The sequence below is a fragment of the Staurois parvus genome, unplaced genomic scaffold (genome assembly GCF_062004578.1).
Source record: "Staurois parvus isolate SC_StPar_1 unplaced genomic scaffold, SC_StPar_1.0 ptg000770l, whole genome shotgun sequence".
Classification (NCBI taxonomy): domain Eukaryota; kingdom Metazoa; phylum Chordata; class Amphibia; order Anura; family Ranidae; genus Staurois; species Staurois parvus.
In genome coordinates, this window is record NW_028318566.1 from 1,359,266 (window position 1) to 1,387,129 (window position 27,864).

Sequence of the window (27,864 nt, forward strand, 5' to 3'; positions counted from 1 at the left end):
TGTTTTTGAAGTGTGGACACTTATTTGTGCACTTAGCACTTTTGTCTATCCCCTTTTTTAGGGGTCTACATTATTCTTAATTTTTTATGTGTGTTCACTGTTTTTAATTTTTTATGTGTGTTCAGTGTTTTTGAGTCACTTTACCATTAGTGGTACTATATATATATATATAAATATATATACTTTTACTTTTATTTATTTTGGCACCATATTGTATTATTATTTTTGCACTTTTAAGTGTATTTATTTACAGCAAGTGGTTTAGTATTTATTGTTGAGTCAGCGCTGCACTATTATTTGTGAATTGGGCCACAAGATGCTGCTCGCGGGTATGCTGAGGCAAGCCAGTGTCGCATGGTGAGCTCCTGTGGTTCCCCTACAGGAGCACACCACGCGCCACTGGCTTGCCTCAGCTGGGCAGCTGCAGTGGAGTCCATCACTGGTTTCTCCAGTGAAGCCCAGGGCACAGGACCAGAACTAGCAGTGAAGAAAGCTGCATTCCTAGCCTCGCTTCTGATACGACGTCCAGCGGGGACTTTGGAAATATGGCGGTGCTGCTCGGCTTCTTCTCCATGTGAGGCCAGTGAGGAGCTTCCAGGAGTTACTCCTGGGAGTCGGGACCCAGGAGCCCATTGAAGGCAGCACAGTCCTGAAGTGCCCTGAATGATGGAAGAGGAAACAGTAGCTGCAGCCAGTGAGAAGACCATGGGTGGTGAGTCTGACTCAGCTGATGGGGGAGAGGAGGGGGGTAGAGACCTTACCCACTCCCCTGTAGGTGTGTTTGGGGGGGGAAGGGTATATTCTAACCCAGGCCCCTGTTTATCTCTCCTCGGAGCCGTTTGGAACTTCCCAGGAGAGCGCCCACAAAACACCTAAAGCTAAAGCCCCCCTTCTGCTCCAAACGGTGTAGTTATTGTAACAATAAGGTTCCACAAGACCACACCAGTCCCTTTTGTTACAAGTGTGTTCACAAGTTGTCAGGGAAAGAAACCTCAGTGTTTATGAAGGATTTTATGTCGGTGCAAGCAGAAATGTTAGCCACCTTACAATCCTTCCAGACAGCCTTGACAGCTAGGAAGGTGGATGCCTGATCCTCTAGGAAGGGATCGTCTTCCCAGGAGGGAGTTTGGATGGGGAAAGGGGGGGGAGGGGGTTTAGGTCCCTTGTCCTCTCAGGTCATGGAGGAGGAAGACTTAGAGAAGGCAGAGGTTTCTGGCCAAAGTTCCCTGGAGAAAGGGGAAGATTTTGATGGTGCTTGTTTGGCCAGCGAGTAATCTAGACTGGGTAGACATCTCTTTGCTGTGGAAGACATGGAAGGGCTCCTAAAGGCTATCTGTGCCTCGGAGGACATTCCAGAACAACCAGCGCAGGTCTCAGCCCAAGACAAGATATATAGAGGGTTGGTGAGACCGCAAGCTAGGGTAGTACCTGTACACCAGACTCTCAAAGATATTGTCTTAAGAGAGTGGAAGGAGCCTGAGAGAAAGGTCCTAAAAATGAAGACCTGGAAGAGGTGGTATCCCTTTGGGGAAGAAGAGAAGGAGAAATTCCTCATAACCCCCAAATTGGATGCAGCATTATCGCAAGTGTCTAAAATGTCTGACCTGTACTTTGAGGAGGTAACATCAGAGACCAGATGGACTGTAGGTCGGAGATGCTGCTGCGTAGGGCCTGTGATGCCAATGCCACTACTATGGCCCCAGCCCTGGCATCCGCCTGCATCACTAGAAACGCTGATGCTTGGATGCACAGAGTAATTGACCATGTTACGCGAGGGTATGAAGAAAAAAGGGAAAACCCAGTCAGAAGAAGTCTTGGATTTCCTGGAGGTGGTTGGTAAGGCAGTGGCCTACCTGGCAGATGCTGCGGTAGAGATGGTCAGAACATTGGCTAAGACCGCAGCCCTCTTTAACTCAGCCTGAAGGGCACTATGGGTTAAAACCTAAGAGAGCAAACAAACGTCAAGAGCCCGTCTCTGTGGTTTACCCTTTGAGGATTCCTTCTTATTTGGCCCAGGGCTGGACCAGGTGTTATCTTGGTCCACCAAAAAGGGGAAGAAGTTCCCTACCAAAGCCAAAAAGGATAAGGGGAAGAAGTTTTTTCTTGCCCCCCTTAATCAGGCCAACAAAGATTCAGGAAAGACTCCCCTAAAATATGGGCCAACAAAGGGAGACAAAAAGGAAGTTTACTTTCTGGCTCCAAACCCACCAGTAAGGAACCAAAATTACATAGACCTCAGGGTGGGCGGAAAGCTGTCCTATTCCTTCAACAGTGGGGGAAGATTACAAACAGCCCATACATCCAGCAGTTGATAAGAGAGGGGTACCAGTTGGAGTTTGCCTCTCTCCTTCCTCATACCTTTGTGCTGATTTATTCCCACAGAGACAGGGCAAAGGCAGAGGGTCTCTTGGAGGGATCAGGAATCTAGTGGAGCAGGAGGTAATCGCCCCCGTGCCAGCGGACCAAATGTTTCAGGGATTTTATTCCTACGTGTTCACGGAAATTCATTCTGCTCATAAACCTGAAAAAACTGAATGGTTCTGCATAGAAAGTATCTACAGTATGCAGAAGTATCTGCTCAAAGGAGTCTTTATGGCCACTGTGGATTTCAGGGAAGCCTACTTCCACGTTCCCACTGCCCCAGAATACCAAGCCTTCTTACGCTTTGCTATCTTCACGGAGCAGGGCATCAGTCACTAGCAGTTCTGAGCTCTCCCTTTTGGACTAGAGGCTATTCCAAGAATATTTACAAAGGTATTCACAGAAGTAGTAGCCTTTTTACACCTTCAGGGAGTTTCCCTTATCCCTTACCTAGACGATCTGATGATCTACGGAGTCTCATGGCACCGAGTCCTGAGAAACCTGGAAAATGTGTGCCTCTCCTTGGAATATTTGGGGTGGACTGTCAATTGGGAGAAGTCCTCATTGACTCCCTCCCAAACCAAGGTGTTCTTGAGGTACGTAGTGGACTCAAGAGTCCAGAAACTATTGTTACCCCAAGAAAAGACAGAAAAGGTAGTGAAGGCAGTCTCCGCTTTGATAGTGGTTTCAGATTGCTCCCGCAGGCACATCATGAGAGATCTAGGTCTAATGCCCGCATGCATTCCGGTCGTGGAGTGGGCACAATTGCATTCTAGGGAGCTTCAATTCTTCCTTCTATCCTCCTGGAACAGGAAAGAGGAGTCGCTGGACGAGAGGGTTTTTCTCCCAGAGAATGTAAAGATCTCTTTGGGATGGTGGCTCAAGCCCCAGAATTTGGGGTAAGGGAAACCGTGGGCGCAGTGGGACCCAGTTTGGGTAACCATGGACGCAAGCGAATGAGGCTTGGGGGCTCATCAAGAGGACCAACAAGCACAAGGCCCATGGGAGCCACACCAAAAAGGGACCTCCTCCAACTGCAGAGAACTGTTGGCAGTAGGTCAGCCCTTAGAAAGCCTTTGCAGCCAGGATCAAAAGAGAAGAAGTCCAAATTCTGTCAGACAATATGTCGACAGTGGCATACTTGAATCATCAGGGGGGCACCAGATCCCGGAACCTTCTGAGCCTAGGACAAGATATTCTAGGGAGAGCAGAGAGCAGAGTGGGAACTCAATCCCGAGGTCTTTTTTCAGATAAGTCAGGTCTTTTGCTGCCCGGAGATAGACCTTTTTGCCTGCAAGAGAAACAAGAAGGTGAAACGTTATTCCTCCTTGGCTCAGGAACAGGGATCCGAAGGCCTGGACGTGTTAGTACATGTATGGGATTTCGAGCAGGCATATGACTTTCCCCCTCTGCCGGTGATCACACGGGTACTCCAGAAGCTGGCCTGATCAGGTTGCAGAATGATCTTGCTGGCCCCCTGGCCAAGAATGGTCTGGTTCATCACCTTGAAGAGGTGGGCCGTGACTCCCCCACAGCGTCTCCCAGTCAGGAGCGATCTTCTCCTACAGGGGCCAACTCAGCACCCCAATCCAGAGTTTTTTTTTCGACTAACGGCTTGGCTCTTTAAAGGAAGATCGTTAGAAAAAGGAGGTGTCTGGAGAGAGTAATAGACACTCCTTAGTAGGAAAAAGGTCACCAGAAAAATATACGCCAAGGTGTGAAGGGTGTTTTCCACTTGATGTCAGAAACAAGTGGTTTTCCTTCCTACAGTACCGGTGATCTTAGACTTTCTCCAAGCAGGGATGGATAAAGATATAGCACTAAGTGCCCTAAAGGTGCAGGTGGCAGCCCTGTAGGACTTTCTGGATCAAAGGCTCATGTCGGAGCAGCTGGTTAAGAGATTTCTGGGGGCCAGAGAGAGAGTGACACCAGTTAAGTTACATAATTTTCCAGCTTGGGATCTGACGTTGGTATTAGAGGCTTTGAACAAGCCACCATTAGAGCCAGTGCCACAGATTTCAGTTATAAATTTATCTTTTAAGTTAGCCATCACAACAGCAAGAAGGATAGACGACCTGCAGAGCTTGTTGTATAGGGATAAAAGTGATACTTACTATATCCTACATCATAACAATACATTATAACAAAATAACAGTAATTAAAATGTTCAATTATGTTATAAGTATATGAGAATCTTAGAGTAAGGTCCATTGCATTAGAAATGGCTATTATTACTAGGCGTATAAAGATATATTCAATTTTATTCTAATATATATATATATATTCAGTTGTTTTTGTGTATTCAGCTACATTTGACATGTGTTGGTCCACTGTGCACCATTGGGTGTTGCAGACTGGTCTGCAGCTGTCATACAGCTGTATTCTCACTTATAAATATATGATTTGGAGCTCTCGTTTGCAAGGTTGTTTATTGTCAGGTTTAAAGCTGTGAAATCTCCTAAACATTATTGGTGCCTTTGACCCGGATCATCGTTGACACCAGGAGATCACTGCAGCCTACACACATCTCAACTACAGACAAGCAAGGCCTAACAGATGAGCTTATTTCTCACATAAAAAACTTGGCTGTGCTTGGGGAATGGAGAGGATGCAGGTGATCCAGTTGCTAAACGCATGATTAAAAGAACCCAGACGAGAGTGCATATGTAATTTTGTAATTGATTATCTGTTGTTTGTCTTGTCTGTGAATGCTGCTATTCTTTAACTAACCTTGCGGTATGAGTGGGTGCCAGTACAGGCTCTGATTAGCAGAGACTGTAAGCCCTTATGGGCAGAAGAACGGTCATTGCTATTTCACCTGGTGACTGCAACGGAGGGGCTATGATTGCGTGAGTGATTATGGGTAAGACCAGGGGCGGACTGACAACTTATGGGGCCCCCAGGCAATAGGGGATCATAGGGCCCCTGTGTCCTTGCCCAAACTCAAAAAAGCCTATGAAAAAGGTACCCTGGGCCCTGTGCCGAGTTTCCAAATGGTCAGTCTGCCCCTGGGTAAGATGAGGTTGTGGTAAGTGACCCTCTTACTGAGCAGATGAGAGAGAGTGAACCTTCCTGATGGTGTTAGAGGACAGGGTAGTGCTTAGACAGGACTCTCTCTATTTACCCAAAGTGGACTCAAGGTTTAATAGGACACAGGAGATTGTCCTACCGTCTTTTTGTCAAAACCCTAAGAATGAAGATGAAAAGAGTTTTATTTTTTAGATGTCAGGTGGTGTTTACTGACATAATTAAATAGAGTAAGTGACTTCAGAAAGTCAGTTCACCTTCTAATTTTTTAAATGGTCCAAGAAAGGGACAGCAGGCATCTAAGCCAGCAACAGCTAGATGGATCAGACAAGCCATCTCCTTAGCTTATGAGTAATCAGGAGTCTCAGTACCCTCTCACCTGAAGAATCACTCTACTAGAGCGTTAGCGACTTCTTGGGTGGAGAGAGCTGGAGCATCGATTGAGCAGATCTGCCGAGCAGCCACATGTACTAGCCAGGACTCCTTCGTGAGACACTTCTGGGTAGAGTTGTTGTCACCCCAGTACCTGACGTTTGGCAGGAAAGTATTACAGACAGTAGTCCCGCCTTAAGGTAGACCTGAGTTCCTTGCTTATCTTCTAAGGTGTGCCAGCCTGGAAGATGACTAGAGAAAAGGACCAGTTACACTTACTGGTAATGGTGTTTCTGGGAAATCTTCCAGGATGGCAGGCCTACTTCCCACTCGTGTCTGATGTTGGTTATTTCAAGACAGATTGCCTCCACCAGGGTGGAGGGAAGGGTGGGGAATTTAAACTCTATCAATTGTTGATTGTGTTTCCTGTCAGTTGAAGCTAATCATCTCTCAGGCCTGCCACCCTGGAAGATTTCCCAGAAACACCGTTAGCGGTAAGTGTAACTGGTACTTTATTCAAACACAGTGTTGACTTCCTTTCCAGTAAAGTCTTTAACAATCATTTTAGTCACATCTATCGCCTAACATTGAAGAAAACATACAGCAATAAACTGGAAAGAGGACAAAAAACTTTTGAACTGAAATGGGAACTTCTTTGCTTTTAGTTCTGAATATCAAAAAAAATAAACAGTAATAATATGGAGCTAAATGGAGAGGTTGTCTGTGCTAACCATTTTATTTAAATGTGTATGTAAGGGATTTCGGGCTAAGAGAAGATCGCCGCAGCGCATGAATCTGCGCATGCGCAAGATCCCGACAAGGCGTACAGGCAGGCGGACACTAGGACCCAGGCGCACCTGTCACCAATGATGGCACAGGGCAGGCACTAGGACCCAGGCATGCCTGTCAGCACTGGGCGGACTATTTAAATAGCACCTCGGTGCTGATTCAGTGCTGACTGGTCTTCAGCTCCCCCCCGTGTCCTGCTTGCTTCTGAACATTTCCTTGTTGTTGACCCGGCTTGCTCCTGACCCGACTCCGACTACTCTCCTGCTCCTGGTTCCTGACTCCGCCTCTGTTCTTGACTCTGGCTTCTCCTGCTGATTTTGTACCTCGCTACCCAACGGTTGATTACCCTGGCTACTCTATGACCCTGCTCCTGTTCTGTGTCCTGGCTACCTACATTGCCCTGCTGCACATCGGGTATTGCCCAGAACCTGCTCTGCCTGCTATTCCAGTAATCAAATCAGAGGATACTCTGCCTACCAAAGTCATCATCTGCAAGAGCCGCAAACAACCACCACTGGCACTCTTGTCCCCCTGGTCCCTAGACTCCCTCTGTTCCAACCTCAGTGGTGTCAGGGCTAGTGACACAAGTGAGGCCGACCTCGTAATTTCAGTCTCTGATCAGGTACGTGACAGTACCAGTCAGCCAGTGATGGAGTCTGAAAAGGAGGCCTCGCAGCTGGGGGATATTCGCCAAGCAGTAACCACCTTGTTCAATGTGATGCATGAGTTACAAAAGAACTTTGAACACCTGGAGAGTAAAATGCGAACTGACTCTAATGTCCTCATAGACACAGACCTCATGACTACCTTTGATGCGGCCACTCAAACGGAAAACAGTATAACCATTGAAGCCTCTGCTCTCCCGAAACCCCGGCTGCCTACGCCTGAGTTCTTTACAGGGGATCGCAGGAAATTCAGGACTTTTCGCAACTCTTGTGAGTTATATTTTTCCCTGCTCCCCAGGACCTTCTTGTCATCAAACATTAAGGTGGGATTTATTATCACACTCCTCATAAATGAACCCCCGTCCTGGGCCAACCATCTCCGTGAGTTACATGATCCGGCCTTCGCTTCTGTGGACTCATTCTTTACAGCGATGGCACAAATCTATGATGATCCCTTCCGGCGCCAAACTGCTGAAACAATGCTCAGTAAGTTACAGCAAGGCCCGAGACCTCTGGAGGACTATGTCGCCAACTTCCGCATCTGGAGTTCGGATACCCAGTGGAACAAGTCTGCTCTCCGCCATCAGTTCCGCCTCAGTCTTTCCGAGAATCTGAAGGATGAGCTGGCTCAAGCGGGGGTGCCAACCAGGTTGGAGAGTCTGATAGACATGGCAATTCATATTGACCGGCGGATTCGGGAAAGGCAGAACGAGAGGATTAATGGGAAGATTTTGATATGCTCTGAAATAGGGCCTTCTACAAATGTGGCATCACCCACCAACTCCACTAGGAGAAGTTTCTGGAGACCACAGTTATCCGTAGAGGAACACCTTCGCCGGCAGAAGTCCAACCTCTGCCTCTACTGTGGTGATGCAGGTCATTTCGTGGCCACCTGCCCAGCCAAATCCCATAAGTCTTCTCCCAGCTGCTTTCACATGATGCACCCTCAAGGGGCAAGTTGGGCGCACCTCTCCTTCCATCTGCAGCTGCAGTTGGCCGAAAGGACAATCATGGTCCCAGCCATCATAGACTCAGGTGCCTGTAGCTGCTTTATGGACGCTCACTTCGCTACGCAAAACCAGGATCCACTCCGTACCAAAGCACACAGACTTGCAGTGCATCTAGCAGATGGATCTGGTATCAGTTCTGGCCGTGTAACACAGGAAACCATGCCAATCTTCTGCCACTCTACCTCGGGACACCAGGAGCTCCTATGTCTAGATATCATTACTTCCCTGATTTTTCCAGTTATCCTCGGTATGCCGTGGCTGAAGGCTCACAATCCAACCATCAATTGGTTGTCTGGAGAAATCTCCTTTACTTCAGAATATTGTCTGACGCACTGCATTCCTAAAGGGACTGATGAGGCAACTCCTCTTCTCAGCATTCAATCAGATCCTGAAATCATGAAACTTGTTCCTGCAGTATACCACGAATATCTGGACAACTTCAATAAAAAAAGTGCTAATTGCCTTCCTCCTCATCGCTTGTACAACTGCCCTATCGAGCTCCTGCCCGGTGCCGAGATTCCCTTCGGAAGAATTTATCCCTTATCTGAAGCCGAATTAGAGGTCCTCCGAGAATATATAAATGAGAGTTTGGAAAAAGGCTTAATTCGGCCTTTTACATCACCAGCGGGAGCCGGTATCTTCTTTGTGGAGAAGAAGGATCACACTCTCAGACCTTGCATCGATTACCGTGACCTGAACAAGATAACGGTGAAGAATCGCTGCCCTCTTCCACTGATCCCCGAACTATTTCAAAGGTTGCGGGGAGCATGCTTCTTCTCAAAACTGGACCTAAGGGGCGCTTACAATCTAGTGCGAATTTGGGAGGGTGATGAGTGGAAGACGGCCTTCCGAACCCGATTCAGACACTTCGAACATCTGGTAATGCCCTTTGGACTCTGTGATGCCCCAGCAACTTTTTAATACCTGGTAAATGATACTTCCGAGATTATCTGGATCTATTCCTTATCGTCTATCTGGATGGCATCCTGGTTTTCTCTAGCTCCATAGAAAGCCATCAGGTTCACGTAAAGAAAACACTGGATAGACTACGCCAGCATCGCCTGTATGCAAAAGCTGAGAAATGTGATTTCGAGAAGCAATCCATCCAGTTGCTGTGACTTGTGATCACTTCAGAGGGCATCTCTATGGACCCCCAAAAGGTGTCTGCCGTCTTAGAATGGCCCATCCCGGGAGACAGGAAAGCGGTACAGCGCTGTATAGGATTTGCTAATTTTTATAGGAAATTTATCAAGAACTTCTCTGGAATCATCGCACCAGTGACACAGCTCACCAGGCAGCATACTCCCTTTAAGTGGACTCCTGAAGCCCAAGTAGCCTTTGAGCAATTAAAAGCTATGTTCACGTCCACACCTATCCTGAAGCACCCGGACCCTGCTCTTGCTTTTGTCCTTGAAGTGGACGCTTTGGAGAACGCGGTTGGAGCCATATTATCCCAAAGGCAGGGACTCAAATCCCTTCTGCACCCTGTGGCATTTTTCTCCCGGAAATTGAGTGTTTCTGAAAGAAACTATGATGTGGGAGACAGAGAGTTACTCGCCATTAAGGCAGCATTGGAAGAATGGCGCTATTTACTGGAACAAGCATTTCATCCCATCCTCATCTTCACGGACCATAAGAATCTAGAGTATCTTAAGACGGCAAAACGTCTCAGGCCGCGACAAGCTAGATGGGCACTATTCTTCTCCCGCTTCACCTTCCATCTAACATACCGTCCTGGATCCAAGAACAGCAAACCTGACGCACTCTCCCATATGTTTTCTGACCCAGTTGTGCAGTCTGAACCCGACACAATCCTGCCTGCCAAAAACTTCTTACTTCTTCAGACAGACCTTGTCATGCAAATAAAAGAAGCCGTGGATAGTCATCCACCACCCATGAATATGCACTTGCAATTAACGGATGGTTTGTACTTCCACAAGGAACAGATTTTAGTGCCTGAAGAACTCTGAACCCTTATTCTCCAGAGATGTCATGACCATCCATTAGCAGGTCATTTTGGGATTCACAAGACTTCTGAGTTGGTTTCTCACTCTTTCTGGTGGCCAAACACAGTAAAGGATTGCCAGGACTATGTGAAATCTTGCACGGTTTGCCTGAGAAATAATTCTGACAAAGCTAAGACTTGGGGCCTGTTGGAATCCTTGCCCGTACCGGAAAAACCTTGGAGCATGATCTCAATGGATTTTATTGTCGAACATCCACAATCTGAAGGATTTACCACTATCTTCGTAGTGATTGATCGCCTGTTGAAGATGGCTCACTTCATCCCCTTGAAAGGGACTCCATCTGCCACAGAAACTGCCTCAGTTTTCATTAAGGAAATCATAAGATTACACGGCGTTCCCCTGAATATTGTGTCTGATCAGGGAGTGCAGTATACATCCAAATTCTGGAAAGCTCTGTGTGAGGCATTAGAGATCGGGTTACGCTTCTCATCTGCTTACCATCCACAGACAAATGGACAGACGGAAAGGACAAACCAAACTCTGGAGCAATACCTCCGCTGCTTCTCCTCCTATTCACAAGACGACTGGGCATCGCTCTTTCCATTAGCAGAATTCTCCTATAATATTTCCATCCATTCCGCTACCAAGCAATCTCCGTTTTTCTCTAATTACGGATACCACCCCACCTTTCTTCCAGAGATACCAGTAGAGGCCGCTGTTCCAGCGGTACAAGAAAGGTTGGAGTTTCTCAGGAGGAATGGTGAGATTCTACAGAAGACAATGTCTGAAGCTCAGGCGAGCAACAAAAAATGTTTTGATAGGAAAAGAAGAGGTAACTTGGAACTGAAACAAGGGAATAAAGTCTGGCTTTACACAGCCAATCTGAAACTAAGTTGTCCGTCAAGGAAGCTTGGCCCAAGATATCTGGGACCATTTTCTATCAAAAGAAAGGTGAATCCTGTAGCCTTTGAATTAGAATTACCAAAAAACTTGAAGATTCACCCAGTATTCCATTGCTCCTTTTTGAAACTGCACATCCCAAGTGGGTTTCCCAATCGGAACCCGGAGGCGCCTGCGCCATTGCTGGTCGAAGGGAATGAAGAGTATGAGGTTGAGGCTATCCTGAACTGTAGGAAAAGGGGCGGACAGACCTAGTTCCTCATCAAATGGAAAGGTTATGGACCTGAGGATAACTCTTGGGAACCATCTACTAATGTCCATGCTCCGCAGATTCTTCAAGCCTATCTCCTTCTTCACCCCTATCTCCGGAGGCTGCCCCTAAGGGGGGGGCAATGTAAGGGATTTTCGGCTAAGAGAAGATCGCCGCAGCGCATGAATCTGCGCATGCAGGATCCTGACAAGGCAGGCGGGCACTAGGACCCAGGCGCACCTGTCACCAATGACGGCGCCGGGCAGGCACTAGGACCCAGGCGCGCCTGTCGGTGCTGGGCTGGCTATTTAAATAGCACCTTGGTGCTGATTTAGTGCTGACTGGTCTTCAGCTCCCCCCCCCGTGTCCTGCTTGCTTCTGAACGTTTCCTTGTTGTTGACCCGGCTTGCTCCTGACCCGACTCCGACTACTCTCCTGCTCCTGGTTCCTGACTCCGCCTCTGTTCTTGACTCTGGCTTCTCCTGCTGATTTTGTACCTCGCTGCCCGACGGTTGATGACCCTGGCTACTCTATGACCCTGCTCCTGTTCTGTGTCCTGGCTACCTACATTGCCCTGCTGCACATCGGGTATTGCCCAGAACCTGCTCTGTCTGCTATTCCGGTAACCAAACCAGAGGATACTCTGCCTACCAAAGTCATCATCTGCAAGAGCCGCAAACAACCACAACTGGCGCTCTTGTCCCCCTGGTCCATAGACTCCCTCTGTTCCAACCTCAGCGGGGTCAGGGCTAGTGACACAAGTGAGGCCGACCTCATCATTTCAGTCTCCTATCAGGTACGTGACAGTGTAATTTGATTTGTTGGATAACTTTTCCACGTCTGCTTCAATTTTTTTATTAAAAAATTTGGAGTAAAAGTGGCACTCTTGCGTATAGCAACCAGCCAAGTTTCAACAGTGACATTAATCTGATATGCTATAGCAGGTGACAGCTCCAGTTTTTGTTTTTCATAAATTGTTTTCTTAAACTAAAAGGAAAAAAAGGTTACAACTGAGCTTAAAGGGTCATTAAACCAAATCTCTAAAAACTCTCAAAACATGCTGTGTTACATGCTGTTCACACTCATTCAGTCATTTTCTGTATTCTGCAAAAAAGATGGATAGATAGATACTGTATTGCTGTTCATTGTCCCTCCCTCCTTATCTTTGTTCCCAGCCACAACCTGAGATTGTGTAGATTAATTGTTACCACATCTACTGAGCATGCTCAAGTTTAATTTTCCTTTTAAGCTGTGCATTTTCTCCTTTTTCTTATCTGTGCAGCCCGTGTGACTATACAGTCACACATGTGGGCATATACACTTCAGATAAATGACAACCCGCCCCCCCCCTTCCCCCTCCATACCCACTAAACAGCTGTGCACTATGAGGGTGGGATACTACATCTTGATTAGTGGAGGGTTCACCTCCCTGTAATTCTAAGCACATACAAGCAATAGACTCAGGCTGGAGGGGCATGAAACAGGCTGTGATTGGCAGAACCTCCCCGCTAGGTAACTCAAACCATGTCTTGCACAAAATAATAAAGATTTGAATTCAAATACATATTTGTGTGACTATTTAAAATATTTATTTGACATTAATGATGTACTTTTCCTCTGTATTCCGAAAAGGCTGTTTATTTAACATGTGGCTAGCAGCAGAGAACTCGAAGCTCCTCCCTTCAATGTTACCCTGCATGGCAGCTATCTATCAGTTATGAAAAAAAGGTATTTAGATTTTTTTTAGGTTTTTTTAATTAAAATAAATACATTGTCATCAACCATATACATAAAGAGACGGGGTCATGTAAATTAAACAGTGTGTGTTTCGTATCAGCAAGAATCTAAATATTAGGAATTAAAGTATATGTAAACCCTCACCTTGTAAAACAACCCATTCATTTTTTAAATAAAATGAAAGGCAAAACATTTGTGTATAGATATAGAAAAACTGTCTACGCATTCCAAACAAATTGAGGGGAGAAAAAGAGAGTTTATGGAACTCACAGAGGACATTTAAAAGGTGGCAGAGAAACACAGTAAGAAACAATTTTGTGAAAAATAGATTACAGAGACATTAAGTATTAGATGTGTATGGATTATTTTTGGAGAAAAGGATATCATAAAGGCCCCTTTCACACGGGCAGACCAATTGAGTCTGCCTGTCCATTTTTTAGGCAGACCCGATCAGACCATCCATTGCCGTCTATGAATTGGGGGATGTGAATGGACATGTGTCCATTTACACTTGTCTACATCTGATCTGATCAGATTCGCTGACAACATATGGATGGGGATCCGTTCACTATCCGCCTAGCAGATTGGATTAGAAGACAGAGGAAAGTGGCCTGTGTCCGTGTCCACTCTGCATAAGCGGAGCAGACATTGACCTGTCATCTGCCTGCTCAGCGGTAATCAGCGGAGAGATCCCCCACTGAGCAGGCAGATCCACTGGCAGAGTCTGCCTGTGTGAAAGCGGCCTTAGTGTCACTTTAATTTTTGGCCCACCACTTGGCATTTTTTATCACTGGTCATTAAGGCCATGTTTCACATGTAGGGAATTATAAAAAGGTGCAGGCATGTCAGGGCTTGACTTTGTTACTTGTAGATCATTCATAAAAGCATGGACTAATGTAACTATGCATTTACCATATCTGTGGGATCCCTCTAGAACAGTCTTTCTCAAACCTTTTACCAGAGGGGAACCCTTGAACTAATTTTCAGGTCTTAGGGAGTCCCTACTAAGATTAGTCCTTTGGTTGTGTAGGGTAGGGGGGGGGGGCATTAGGGAAAAAAACCCTAAGGCTGGTGATGGTCAGTGGAAAGATTGTCACTCTTGCCCTGGCTCTGCCAGATGGCGTTGCACCTGGAACTATGGAGGCACCGCTAGATGGGAAGTCAGCAACAGCTGAAGGAAGCACCAGCCACCTCCGGAGGAACCCTAGCTGAAAAGGTTGAATTCACTATAGTACACACTAAGGGATGTATTTACCACAAGGCAAACAAGGCATTTGCCTAGGGCAGCATTTTTTCAGGGGGGCAGCAGAAGTTTTCAGTGGGACAGCGCTGCCCCCCAAAAGAAGGGATGGAAGAAAGGACATATTCTGCATAGGGACCAGGTGGGAACTGAGAGAGGCTGCCAGCTGCTTGATGGTGTATGCAGAGCCTGACTCTTCTTCCCGGGGATGTTCAGAGCTGTGAAGATGAGTGTCTTCTCTCTCGTCGGGGTGGGAGGGGGTTGCCAGTGTATGGGGGGGGCGGTTGTAGTGGAAGGCTCTCTCAGGTGGGGGGGGGGTGTTGTTGGTCAATGTCAGGCTCCTAACATGGGGGAGGGGGTGTATGTCAGTGACAGGGTCTCTTCCAAGGGGGATGTGCTGATTTTTGTGTTGCCTAGGGCAACATGAAACCTAAATACACTACTGTACACACTGCTTCTCCAGTGAATTTCACTATCCTCTGAGTCCTGTTCCAAGCTATTGCTAAAATGCCATTCAAAAATCACTTTGGATTTTCTCAATAAATGCAAAGTGTTCTCTGACTGGTTGGGGTGGAGATTTGGGGCGTTGATGACATGGAACCTGGAAGCTAGTGGAAATCACTGTAGTAAGGGTGCCTACGAAAGCGATTTCAAGCTTAAAGAGGGGTGCCACGTGTATGCTATGCATAGTTACATTGCAACTATGAACAATTATCCATACCTGGAATTTTTACTTAAGCTTGTGCCATGACTGATGCCCCAGGTTTTCTTGTTTCAGGTTGACTCCTTTGTCTTAAACGATTTATGAAACCACCCTTGCATTCAGGTCTAGAGCTGTGTGAAGGGGCGGACTGACCATTCGAGCACTCGGGCACTGCCCGAGGGCCCGGGGTCAGTAAGGGGCCCCATGAGATGCCCCTGGTATCTTTTATAGGCTTTTTTGGGTGCAGTTTGAGTGTTGGCAAGGACACAGGGGCCCCATGATCCCTTATTGCCCGGGGGCCCCATGAGTTGTCAGTCCACCCCTGGCTGTGTGACCATACACTGAATACATCAGGAGAAAGGCACAGAAACCCTGTAGTCTAGGATGGCAAGGAACTCTCCTGCTCCTCCCTCTTCCTCCTTTCTGAAAATTGTAAACTACAAGTGCTGCCGTACTCTGTGTGTTCACTTTCGCTGCACCATGCTGCACTTCCCCACAGGCTGAACAAAAGAAAATAAATCAATTCCCCCATCCACACATTCAAGGTGCATGGGGAAGATTCAGGGTGCATGGGGAAGTCACTCCCACTGAACTATTGTGTCCTGACAGTGGGGAGACTTCCCCTCTGTCAGAGTACACTGTTCAGAGCCAACGATGTTCATTGTGAGAACATTTTCCAACAGGCTGCTTGTACTTACGTTGATTGGTAGATCAACTTGTGTACAACCAGCCTGCCCATAAATGGATCAAACTGGCTGAACTTCAATCGTATGCCGGTTTTAGGCTTTTCTTCCACTTTAAAGTATAACTAAAGGCAAATATTTTTTTGTCTTTATTTAGAATGATGAGGGGGTAGATACACTGTAAGGTTATTACTGTGTTTCTCCAAATTAGGGAGAAAAGCTCACCCTAATGAGACACAAATGGAAAAAAAACAAAATACGTCAGATTTAAATTGACAATAAAGGATAGCCTTATTCTCCAAACATAATCCACACACATCCACTCCTAATTACCCTATAATCTATTTTTTATCAAATTGTTTCTTACTATGTTTTTCTGCTTCCTTGTAATGTCCTCCATGAACTCTTGAATCCCTACTTTTTCTCCTCACTTACGTTTGTTTGGAACAAGCAGTGCAAGTTCATTTCGGTAATATGCTCTGCTCTATGCACACTAAAAATCCCATAGTCCATAGACTTTAGCCCATCTCGAAAATGAGCAAGAGAGGGTGGCTATGTTCCTACATACAGCGTGACCATGGAGAACGAACGTAACCACCCTCTAACAGGAAGTCAGATCACAGCAGCAAAAAAAAAAAAATACATTTGAAGGAGGCTTAGAGAAATAAAAAGGTACTTTTTTTAGTTATGCCCTCACTGGAATAGAATTTTTTTGTAAACTGGAGTTTAGTGTCACTTTATCCAAAATGAAAAAAAGGTTTGCTTTGACCTTTGGCTACCCAGGCCAAAACCCCACTCAATTTTAAGTGATCACCACAATTTTTAAAGTGGGCATGGGATTTCATACTGCCAAAAGAATCTAATTTTGAGTGGGGATTCACACAGGTACATCTGTCAGGGTCTCTAGCTTATCCATCTCAGTCTGTGTTTGTCTTTTTGATTCAGTTTTAGTCAGTCTGTGTAAGTATCAGATGGTCACAAGGGCATAACGTACACCCTGCAATAATATTAGGATTCACTTTGGAGTCTGGTGACCTTTATAAAACTCGCTCAGCCTACCGCCTTACTTGTATGGTCACCAATCATCTTGGCAAATCCTGATATCCTTATAATTCACAACAAAGGGTTACATTGTTCTATTTATCTTCGGTCCTCTTTAGTTCCCTGAACCTTTTACATGTTTATTTGTTAACAGCATTAAAACTGTTATATAAACTAGTTTAATAAGTATGGTAGGTGACCCTGTAATGCTTCTTCTTATAAAAGAATTGTCTTCATTGCTACAATCATCAAACGTTTTTCCAAAGTCTAGTTGTATAATTGTTGGAATCCGTGGCAAGGAAGTTACACAAGCGCAGATATGAAAGGGCACAGCCATAAAACAAGGAGCCAAACGGTTTAAATGGAATTAGAGTGTCAGGGAAAGGGAACAGAAATTATATCCAGCTAAAAATAGCTGCCGATTTATATTGTGTGTGTAGCTTAGCTTGCTAATCAGAAGGAGCTGCCCTTCCTTCTATTTTTAGTCTTTTCAGAATCTGAACTTTGTTCCAAATAGGAAAAAAAAAGTTAAACAAATAAACCACTTGTTTTGTTTTCAGCTAGGAAACTGCAACAGCTTATAGGGGGAGCGTGGACGGCCTGTCATCAGTCACCACCCACTTAGGGAAGGCTGTCAGTTCTTCCTGATGATAGGGCAGCAGACTGTAGCACAGTGTTGGGGCTGAGCTACAGACGAACTAATAAACCATTTAACCTCTTGTTGGCAATCACTTACAAAACACTGAAGTCAACGTGAAGTCAAGTGCAAATAAGATAATTGATTAAATTACTCAAAAGTTAAGGAATAGCATGTGCCTGCTAAAGTATTAAAGTAGTATTGAACCTGGAGTACCCGGAGGAAACCCACACAGGCACCGGGAGAACATGCAAACCCCAGGCAGGTAACATTTTGGATAATATTCAAACCTGCAACTGTAGCACTACCAGGGGTGGACTGACAACTCATGGGGCCCCCGGGCAATAGGGGATCATAGGGCCCCTGTGTCCTTGCCCACACTCAAAAAAGCCTATAAAAAAGGTAACAGGGGTATTTCATGGGGCCCCCTACTGACCCTGGGCCCTCGGGCAGTGCCCGAGTGATCGAATGGTCAGTCTGCCCCTGGTCCAGTTGCAGGACAGAACTTCAAACAAAGTCAAGCCAAAGTTCAAACATTAAAAGCAGTCTGGTGGGAACTGACCGGGAACACTCACACGATGTACAGTATAATGTTTTATTTTTCTTAGGATTATTTTTTAGAAAATATTGCAAATATATACATGTATATAAACATACACATGTCCGTATAGCTATCCCTCAAAAAGGGATGATGATGTTTATAATGGGGATTATTATAGAAATGTTAAAGTTATTACACTGGCAGTCTGGACCTTTGATATTGATATTGTTATTGATAGTGCCTTATGAAGTAAAATGATAAAGTGTTATGTAATCATAAAATAATATTAACCATTGTGAATTATTGTGTTCCACCAGATGTTCTGTGGTTTAATATGCCCTATTATTCCATCTTTTATTATGTAATCTTTCTGTAATCCTTCTGAGCTCTGCTGGAGGTATCAGTGTGATGCGCCAGAGCGCCTAATATAGGCTAGTAGGAAGCTGCCCACTGAGGTTCATTACATCCTTACTATGGGCATCATGCTGCGCATACACACCCAACCAGGACTGCGCGTGTGCACCTCTGGAGCCCAGGCCACTGGGAAAAGATTTGGCCATTTTGCGCACTTCATGGTGATGCTTTGTCGGCCACCTTGGATTATCCAGGATGCCGATCAACACTCACAATTGCACCATCCCAGGGGCCTTATATAAGGGAGGCACATTTGGGGCATTAGCCTCAGCATTTGGATGATAAGCTAACCATTTGGAGGGTGAACAGGGTGGAAGCTCTTGGAGATACCCCTACAATCAGATCATAGATGCAACTAGGAGGCACCTGTGCTAGGTGAAGTCTATTTTAATTTGGCCCTGTTTGTTTGTTTGTGCAGTGACTTTTAAGTCTCCCATATATGAAATAGAGTAGTCAATATTTGGTTACCCTTTGGAATTTTGTTTTATTACTAATTTTGAAGGAAATATTCTTAGATAGGTTGATCAATATATTGAGTAAATATATTAAATGGGTATTTGAAAGATAGCACAGGCACGTATGTATGGCTAATATATGCATGCATGCATGCATGCATATGACAGTATGATTTTTAGGGATAGCTATATGGACATGTGTATGTTTATATATATGTTTATATTTGGGATATGTTCTAAGAAATAAATATAAGAAAAAAAATGTTACTATACATTGCAGATGACTCCAACAACATATGGACTTTCTATTTAATCTAGTTTATGTGATAATCCACCGATATGGTTCTATAGTGCCTCTTGTTGCAACCACCTTAGTGGGATTTCCACACCTACACTACTTGTGCCTCTCTATCCGAGCCTCTGGTATTGACTCTTCCTCTGTGTTTTCTTTCACACATATTCAGGTAAATGGAACCTAAAAACCATAGATACATATTAGATAGGATCAGGGGCGGACTGACCATTTGGAAACTCGGGCACTGCCGAGGGCCCAGGGTCAGTAGGGGGCCCCATGAGATGCCCCTGGTACCTTTTTCATAGGCTTTTTTGAGTTTGGGCAAGGACACAGGGGCCCCATGATCCCCTATTGCCCGGGGGCCCCATGAGTTGTCAGTCCGCCCCTGGATAGGATGTAATAATATGTGTTAACACAATACAGTATATATGTTTTTTCATATTTAGTGGTAATCCTCTCTAGCTTCTGATGAAAAGGATAAAATTCAATAATTTCTGAGCTTTCTGAGAATCTGAATTTGTAACCTGTACCGTATTTTGAGCTGCAATTTTCAAGGCATTTGTGATTTTAGGCATTTAACTTGATGTAAAAAAATTGTAATAAGTACAGTTGCGTTCAAAATAATAGCAGTCAGAAATCACTAACCTGATCAATCACTGTTTTTGGTAGAAATGATATTTCTACATGGCAAATAATTTACTAGCAGGTGTAGCAGAGTAATAGAAATCCAACAGACCCAACAGTCATGACATGCGTGCTGCTGATTCTGTGTAATTGAATCACTAATTGAAAGGGGCATGTTCAAAATAATAGCAGTGTAGAGTTCTGTTAGTGAGGTCATTCATTCTTTGAAAAACAGGTGGCAATTATTGCCCTTATTTAAGGAAGGAAGGCAGCAAATGTTGTACATGCCGGTTACAGTGCATTTCTCTCTGAAATTCTGAGGAAAATGGGTCGTTCCAGACATTGTTCAGAAGAACAGCGTACCTTGATTAAAAAGTTGATTGGAGAGGGGAAAACATATAAAGAAGTGCAGAAAATGATAGGCTGCTCAGCGAAAATGATCGCAAATGCTTTAAAATGGCAACCAAAACCTGAAAGACGTGGAAGAAAGTGAAAAACTACCATTCGAATGGATAGAAGAATAGCCAAAATGGCAAGGACTCAGCCAACAATCAGCTCCAGGAAGTTCAGAGAAGGTCTAAAGTTACCTGTGAGTGCTGTTACAATTAGAAGACGTCTATGTGAAGCCAAGCTATCTGCAAGAAGCCCCCGCAAAGTCCCACTGTTGAAAAAAAGACGTGCTGAAGAGGTTACAATTTGCCAAAGAGCACATTGACTGGCCTAAAGAGAAATGGCGCAACATTTTGCGGACTGATGAAAGTAAGATTGTTCTTTTTGGGTCTAGTGGCTGGAGATAGTTTGTCAGACAACCCCCAAAGACTGAATTCAAGCCACAGTACACTGTGAAGACAGTGAAGCATGGTTGCGCAAGCATCATGATATGGGGATGTTTCTCATACTACGGTGTTGGGCCTATTTATTGCATACCAGGGATCATGGATCAGTTTGGATACATCAGAATACTTGAAGAGGTCATGCTGCCTTATGCTGAAGAGGAAATGCCCTTGAAATGGGTGTTCCAACAAGACAACGACCCCAAACACACCAGTAAATGTGCAACATCTTGGTTCCAGACCAACAAGATTGACGTTTTGGAGTGGCCAGCCCAATCCCCGGATCTTAATCCAATAGAAAACTTGTGGGGTGACATCAAAAATGCAGTTTCTGAGGCAAAACCAAAAACTAGAGAGCTGTGGAATGTAGTCCAATCATCCTGGGCTGGAATACCTGTTCACAGGTGCCAGAAGTTGGTTGACTCCATGCAACACAGATATACAGCAGTTCTCAGAAACAGTGCTTACACAACTAAATATTCATTAAGTGCTTCAAAGGAAAGCAAAATCTTCAAACATTTTTCAGTTTATATAGTGAATGTTTGAGTTTGTAAAGAAGAATACAAACAGTGCTATTTTTTGGAACAGTCTAATATTCACTTTTCTTCAATTTATTTAGAGGAACAACACAAATGTGATATATTTTTCTTCATGTTTTGATATGGAATAGAATGTGTAGTGTTCCCAATGCATTTGTGTGTATGGAAATAAAAGCTATTAGAAGGATTTTGAGCTTTATTCACTTTTTTCAACACACTGCTATTATTTTGAACACAACTGTATGTACAAATAAAGTGTATATTTTAAGAGAACAATAGGCAGCACTTATGGGCACTGATAGGCAGCACTGATGGGCACTGATGAGGTGGCATGGATAGGCAGCACTGATGGGCACTGATAGGAGGCACTGATAAGCGATATTGATAGGCGGCACTGATGAGCTGGTACTGATGATGTTGCACTGATGGGCGGCACTGCTGGGTGTCACTGCTTGGCCTCACTGCTGGGCACAGGTAAGTGGCACTGCAGTGCACAGGTGGGTAGCACTGATGGGCACAGATGGGTTGCACAGGTGGGCAGCACTGCTGGGCACTGATCATTAGTCCATGGACATTGTCCCAGAACCAGACAACCGCACTGTAGCTGTCCTTCAGCTATAGCGCAGTAGGGTACTGGTTAAACGTTAGAACGTGCCGGGGGCATTGCTCAGCCCAAAGGGAATGCAGTTAAACTTGATAAAGGCAGTCTTTTTAGGATTTTGTTCCCTTACTAGGACTTGCCAGTAACCACTGGCCAGGTCAAGGGTGGAGAAATACATGGCTTGGCCCAATGTCATAAGTGACTCCTCTACCCGTGGCAACGGGTAGGAATCCTGTGTGCAGGCATTTTGCTTGTGGTAGTCCACTCAGAATCGCAGGCTTCTGCCATTTTTCCACAGCAGGACTTTGCTGAACCACCCTGTTCTGTAGCATTTTAGGGAGCAAATCTTTGACTTCCTGGCAGAGGGCTGGGGGAATGTGACAGTACCACTCCTGGATGGGTGCAGCGTCCCCTGTATGGATCGGGTGATCGATGGCTTTGGTGATCCCGTAGTCTTTTAGGCTGGTGACGAATACTAATAGATATTTCTCCAGCAGTTGATAAAGCTGTTGTGGTAGTCGATAGTCCCAGAAGATACTTCATCCTGTCCAATCTTTTTTATCAAAGTGGTATCCTCGTTTCATCCAAATCAGGACATTGTCTTGCCATCTTATTTCCCCAGGCCTGAGTCGCCAGGGAACAAGGCTCTTCACACATTGAATGTAGTACGACCATAAGGGTGTATTTGAAATCATCAGCTGCAATCAGACAGATTAATTGGTTGTCCTTCCAGAAGGGTCAGTTGGCTACTAAGTCGACCATTTCGCATTGGATTTGGCAGCTGATTAATTAGGCCTATGGCTTGAAGGGTAAGAATCCAACATTTTGTGTGACAGCTCACCCTACCAGGCTTCTTGGGCTATCCATCATCATCTATTCACACCTTTACAAGTTTTTATAAAATGGATGTAACTGCCGCCGAAGATGCTGCGTTTGATCGCAGTGTCTTGAGGACCGTTGTGTAGGTTTAGGCCTGGCAGCAGTGGCTGTTCTCTTCCTCGTGACCAGTGCTTTGGCACATCTAAAGTAGTCATGATTATTAAACCATGATGTACGAAAATAAAAACTGGATTTTTGTACTTGTAGTACATCAGGGGACACAAAGGTCCCTCCCCTCTCTATTGGGGGTATTGCTTACTACCAAACTGATGCTCTCCCTGGGGAGTAGGGTTATATAGGGTAGGACTTCCTTTCTTTGTTACCAGTGTCCATTCACCTATAGGTGGCGAATAACCCAGGTAGTCTCTGTGTCCCATGATGTACAAAAAGGAAATTACATTTTATGTGGAGGATGAAATACAACAAGAACCTGAATCCTGTCTAGATCAAAATTTAAGCAGACAAGGTAAATGCTTGGTTAAACCAATTTGGAAGGCTCAACAAAATTATGAAGCTAATAAAGAAGAACTGCTGGTTAATGTCAATCAGTGACGGTCTAAAACAGTTGATTGCATATCATGCCTTTCTCAACATTCTCATGAGGTACTGCAGTTAGAGGGCCCTCTCAAACAATTCATTGCTACCTATGAGAATTATCAAAGACTGTGTCCTAAGTCCTCATGCACACTGAGAATATTTTTTGACTCCCCTAGAAGCCAGCAGGCTTGTAAAAGTGTGTACTGCGTTTATCCGCTTCAAGTGTTTGGGCATTAATAATTTCATTGGCCAGAATAAATAATTTATTCTGGCCATTGAAATAAATGAATGCTCAAGCACTAAATGCATCTAGCATCTAGCATAGGTGCATTTAGATGCGTTTAAGTGCATCAAGCATTTTATTAGCCAATAAGCTGCTGCTCCAGGATGCCCTGACAGGTTTTTTTTTCTGCAGTAAAAGAAAAAGTCTGACTCCCCCAGGAGCAACTGTAAAAATGGCCAGTGAACATGAGCCTAAATATACTAGCCTCTTAAAGCGGTACAACACCGAAGAGTCACAGAAAGAACAAAAAGGGATTTAATGTGCTTAATCAAGAGAGAGACAGTTTAGTGCTACAAGCAAACGCAATGGAATGGAATCCAGATCTCATCGCTCTGCATCTACGAGACAGTCCTCCAGATCCGCCAAGTCTCTACAATCAAGATCTTCCACTCTCAGCCAACAACTTATTAAAGCAGATACTGAAGCCAAAGCTTCTAAAATCCAAGCAGCCTTTTCCCAAAAGAAAACAGAAGCTGCTTGTAAGATAGAAGAAATCAAAGCTTTGGAGAAAACAATGTGAGAAAGCCCCAGCCATAGCAAGGTTAAAGGTATTAGAGTAAGCTGCTAGCGAAAGTGAAATAGGTAACAGCAGCAGTCATTTGCATTGTATGCGTCATATTCTTCACACTCTCCCCCAAAATTTAAGCTCCAAGCCACATCAGCTGCAGCCTTCAATCAAGGACAGTACACCTCCCCACCACCACTTGAGACAATCTGCCAACTTTTCCCTTAATACACCAGGCCTTTGCACCACAGCAAAAAGCAGGTAATAGACAATACATCTATACTGCTCCACAGCCACAACCTAACATGACAATTGACTCTAAGCCAGTGTCAGATATAATTGCCTTTGCACTACCATACCTCCCAAGGTAGCTAAATCACAGCACACCAGCCAATATAACTAACTTTGTTCCTCATACAGCTGTGCATCCAAAGTCTGAAACTCTGACATGACACAGTTTGTTAAACATATTCTCCGCAAAGAGCTCACCAAGACAGGTGTCACTGAGTTTGAAGATAAACCTGAAAACTACAGAGGATGGAATCCACCTTCAAAGCCACCATCAGTGAACTAGGTGTCACAACCACAGGAGAAGTAGATTTGCTTATCAGGTGATTAGGTCCTCAATCTGCTGAATGTATCAAAAGACACAAAGCTGTTCGCATTGACAACTCTGCCGCAGGTCTTAACTCTGCTTGGGACAGACATGCGTGTAGCTTCAACAGCCCAGAAACCATTGAGTATGCTTTATTTAAAGGTTGTAAATCTTCCCAAAAAATATATGGCAGAGACATTCTAAAGTTTCAAGAGCTCAGTGACCTTCTCTTGGAGCTTCAACTCGCCAAGGCTGATACCCACCTACACGGTCTCATTTACCAAGATACCACTTGTGGGAGTAACCCATTAGTCTTGAAGTGACCTTATTGTGTATATGGTGTATAGGAAAAATGGGCATCACTTGGCTCAAGGTAAAGGAAGAAAATAAAGTTTCCTTTCCTCCCTTTCCCTACTTTTGTGAGTTCATTAGGAGAATTGCAGATACTAAAAATGATCCAAGTTTCTCCTCTGGGGAGTCCAACTCTCTCGGTCCACCTTCTCCAAGGTCTACTATGTTCCATACATAACAAACCACACCCGCTTAAGAAGTACAGTCAGGTCCATAAATATTGGGACATCGACACAATTCTAACATTTTTGGCTCTATACACCACCACAATGGATTTGAAATGAAACTAACAAGATGTGCTTTAACTGCAGACTGTCAGCTTTAATTTGAGGGTATTTACATCCAAATCAGGTGAACGGTGTAGGAATTACAACAGTTTGCATATGTGCCTCCCACTTGTTAAGGGACCAAAAGTAATGGGACAGAATAATAATCATAAATCAAACTTTCACTTTTTAATACTTGGTTGCAAATCCTTTGCAGTCAATTACAGCCTGAAGTCTGGAACACAAAAACATCACCAGACGCTGGGTTTCATCCCTGGTGATGCTCTGCCAGGCCTCTACTGCAACTGTCTTCAGTTCCTGCTTGTTCTTGGAGCATTTTCCCTTCAGTTTTGTCTTCAGCAAGTGAAATGCTTTTTCAATCGGATTCAGGTCAGGTGATTGACTTGGCCATTGCATAACATTCCACTTCTTTCCCTTAAACTCTTTGGTTGCTTTTGCAGTATGCTTTGGGTCATTGTCCATCTGCACTGTGAAGCGGCGTCCAATGAGTTCTGAAGCATTTGGCTGAATATGAGCAGATAATATTGCCCGAAACACTTCAGAATTCATCCTGCTGCTTTTGTCAGCAGTCACATCATCAATAACTACAAGAGAACCAGTTCCATTGACAACAACAGATTCCAAATGCAAATAGCACACTTGAAATGAACTCTGGACCTTTTATCTGCTCATTGTAATTGGGATAATGAGGGAATAACACACACCTGGCCATGGAACAGCTGAGAAGCCAATTGTCCCATTACTTTTGGTCCCTTAACAAGTGGGAGGCACATATGCAAACTGTTGTAATTCCTACACCGTTCACCTGATTTGGATGTAAATACCCTCAAATTAAAGCTGACAGTCTGCAGTTAAAGCACATCTTGTTAGTTTCATTTCAAATCCATTGTGGTGGTGTATAGAGCCAAAAATGTTAGAATTGTGTCGATGTCCCAATATTTATGGACCTGACTGTATATTGGCTTCAGAAAGGAATCCTTGCAAGGACGCAAAAAACTTTTGAAGAAATTTGGGGTTTGCTTCAGATGGTGTGCTTCCACAGAACACCATGCTAAAGACTGTAAGGCTACTTTTATGTGCATAGAACACGACAGGGATGATCACGTGCAAGCACTTCATCCATTTCAAGACAGTTCCACTCTGTGTATAGGTAATCCTCCTGAATAAAAGCATGATAGGGAGAGCACACACCAAGCAGTGCCTCATACTCCAGTTTTTCCACATGTACAGATGTCTGTGGAGAAGGGCTCTGTGACAAATTGTGTGCCAAAATATGCTTAGTTCGTGTATACCGCAAGGGTCAACCTAAAGTATTATAGTGGGCAGGCATTGTATGACGTCCTCCCAGAACGAGAGAACCACCGCCCGTCCGTCATTTTCTTATATGGCGGGCGGGAGGCGGTTAAACAAGTTTGTCCCTTCCTCACCCTGTAGCTAGGGCATACTGTCTGTAGTTAATCCCACCCTTCTTCTTCATACTTAGTCTCCACTCTCCACATGTACTGCACAGAGGCGTAGCTAGGATATTTTGTGCCCGGGGACGAACGGCCACCTCATGACCCCCCCCTGCTTCATATGGTCACTGTAGACACCCCCCCGTCCCTTCATCCATGGTACTACTCACCAGGCTCGGCTCTCCCCTCGTCCCCTCCGGCACATGCCCGGCTCACTGCCCTGCTCTCCGCTCCTCTCCCGGCCAGCTCCTCTCTCCTCTCATAACTCACTGTGGATGGCAGACGTATCAGATGACACGTCTGCTGCAGTCGCTGCAGTGATCTTGTGACCTCATTTTGGGGCCCCTGTACCTTGGCGCCCGGGTACATATGTACCCCCCTGCCCCCCCCTAGCTAAGCCTCTGGTACTGTATCCTGCTGGAGCTAGACAACATGATTTTTTGACCTGATGTTAATCTGTGTGATCTTCACAAGTTTTGTAAAGCGTGCTATGATCTGCTGCATGTCATTTGGATAGAGTCACTGTCTGCCAAGCTACTGATTCTGTAAGTTAAAGTGGATCTAAAGGCTCAAGGTTTTTTACCTTCATGCATTCTTCTGAGTGCAGCGCCCCCCCCAATCCTTACCTGAACCCCTCTGATACAGCAGCTCGGGGAGGAACATGCAGAGGTGCCCCCAGGGTGAGCGGCTTCCCCTGGGGGCACTGCTTGAGGAAGAGGAGCCAGTGGCCCCCGGAGGGGATGTGAAAAGAAGAGGATCATGGCTGCTCTGTGCAAAATCACTGCACAGAGCAGGTAAGTATAGACATGTGTGTTATTTTAGAGAAAAAAAAACCCAACAAACTTTTAGTGTTACTTTAACATCTCATCACACTGGACTAGGTATATAGATCACACTTTCAGTGGTTAGATGTGGAAGCAGAACAGGCTTTGCAGCAGTCTTTACTTCTGTTAGTTACCTGCGCTAAAAAGAGGACAGAAATACCAGGTACATACAGGTATGAAGTAGAGTGTGACTCATTCCCCTTCCTTCCATGTGAGAGTGCTGGCATATGGTAATCAGCCACTCAGTCACCCAGCCATGTCAGGTGGTAGGGATAAAGTCCTTAGTCCTGTGCAGGCTCCAAGTTGCGACTTTCTACTTTCAGTTTCAACTTTCAACTGCCATTGATTTCAAAATTACCTTATTTTTTTCTCAAAATGGTATATTTTCTCAGTTTAAATATTTGATGTTTCTGTTGTGAATATAATAAGGGTTTATGAGATTGTAAATCATTGCATTCTGTTTGT